We start from the raw sequence: 2,500 nt of genomic DNA, 5'->3' as shown, positions 1-2,500 counted from the left end.
ATACAAACGGAGGAGCACGGCTATGGCATTATCCTTATCGCAACCCATGAGGAAAACGTCAACCAAGTCCTAGAGGGGATGATATACGTGTGATGCTGATGCCAGCAGCTACGCCATCATACGCCTGTAGCAGTGGCTACAGAGGTTATGCACGTGATGCTGATTCCAGCAGCTACGCCATGCCGATGTTGATAACAGCGGCTACATGCCGATACTTGTGCATTATGGCATTCCAGCAGTAATGCTGAATCCTAGATATGATTCATAACAGGGGCCTATAGTGAGGGTTTTAAGTTTCCCATAAGAAAGAGTATTAAGATAACATTTTCACATAGGAGGATGCCGAACATTGGGCCAACTCAAAAAGCACAAATTTATTAATCTGCATTTCTGGTAATAAATGGGGAAATAATAGAAAGTTTTTTCTGATGGTATATAAAGTCTGATTAGGTCTTGAGTTGATTATGGGTCAATCGCGTATGGTTCGGCATCAAAATCAATTTTGAAAGGTTTGGATGCTGTGCAGAATGGTTGTTTGCATGTGTGCGTTGGAGCCCTGAAATGCACTCGGATTGAGCGTCTTGAGGTGGAGTCATTAGTACCTCCCCTTCGATTCAGACACGGCCAGTTAGCACTAACCTATGCCACAAAGCTGGCTCGAAATCCGAGTCATCCTAATGATAATCGAGGCATTAGGCCCTTTTCCACGTGACTCTACCACGTCGTCGAGGAAGTCGGTATAAATCTCGACCATCGATAAACTGGTTCAGTCAAATGTAGTGCCATGGGAAACCCCCAGTTTTTCCATCATGGACGCTTGGTTTCCACCAGTTAAGGCCATGGCGCCTTAATCAGAGGTTCAGAGAAATCCTTATTAAGCATTTCTCTTTTTTATATATATATACCGGCGGCTTCAAGACAGATGAGTGTGTGGGAGCAGGTGTATGGTCGATTGACTGCCGAATCATACATCGATCTTTCTTGCCGAACTTTTTGCCATTTATAAAGCTTTAAAGTTTGCGCTATCGGTGACTATCGGTAACCCACGATAGAATAGTTTTTTTCTGATTCATTAAGTTCACTGAAAGCCATCAGATCATTAGAAACCACTAAAATGAACTACTGGGTAAAAAAAAAAAAAAAAAAAAAAATAATCCATTGGCTTAATGATCTTTGCTGGCTGTGTTAACATGGCCATATGCCGCTGGTCGATAGCCAAGAAATCCAACAAGTAAGCAAGCAAGCTAAGCCTGGTTACATCTCCCCCTCGAGCAAGTCCTGTGACTCACCCCCTTTGTCACAGCTGAATAAATCTGACACTCCTGCCTGTATTATCAAACTCCACACCTCGGCAGAAGGCGTCCAGCTCGCATCCACTCACCCTGAAGTGGATAAAGCCGAAATCCAAGACCACTTTCATTATCCGGCTTAACTCCATCTCTCCTGTTGTTCACATTTATACATGCACACACACAATCACACATATGAAATTAAATAATCAAATATATATGTGCGTGTGTGTGTGTGTGTGTGTGTGTGTGTGAGTGTGTGTGTGAGTGTGTGTGAGTGTGTGTGTTAGTGTGTGTATATATATATATGTGTGTGTGTGTGTGCGTGTGTGTATGTATATATATACAGATATAGATATAGATGCATATATACATACACACATTTATATACAAACATACATATATATATATATTATATATGTACCTATATATACATGTATATACATATATATGTATATATATTTATGCATGTATGTATATACGTATACATATACATTCATATATGTCATATTCAAATGTATGTATATACATTAATACATATATTTACATATATATATTTATATATATATATATCCCTATACATATATATGTATATATAAATGTGTGCGTGTGTGTGTGTGTGTGTAAATATGTAATATATATAAATATACATACATATACATATATATATATATGTAAATGCATATGAATAAGTACATATATAATTGTATATATATGAACATGTATATGTATGCATGTAAATATATATATATATGTATATGTATTTGCATACATATATTTGTACATATATATGCACAAATATGTATGTACATATGCATATGCATTTACATATATAAATATGTGTGTGTGTGTGTACATATATATATAAATATATATAAGTATATATACCTGTTTATATATATATTTCTGTATATACATATACATATATATGTGTATGTATATGTATATATCTTGTTCCAGCTGGAGAATTCTCCGCTGAATTCTAATGCGGTAGCCAGAATCATAGACAAAAAATCAAAACAATGATGTGGCCTGATTTCTAATGGCTAATACCACGTAACAACAACTGTCAACAACTACTAGTGATTGTCAAGTTTCTTGTTCATTCTTTATTACGATACTCATTAAATACGTTAATTCATTAATTCATTTATCATGTCTCTATGTATTATCATTCATTTATAAAGTACTTTCATTATTTCATTGTAATG

The sequence above is a fragment of the Penaeus chinensis genome, chromosome 19 (genome assembly GCF_019202785.1).
Source record: "Penaeus chinensis breed Huanghai No. 1 chromosome 19, ASM1920278v2, whole genome shotgun sequence".
In the NCBI taxonomy this organism is placed as follows: Eukaryota; Metazoa; Arthropoda; class Malacostraca; order Decapoda; family Penaeidae; genus Penaeus; species Penaeus chinensis.
This window is presented reverse-complemented; position numbering follows the sequence as displayed.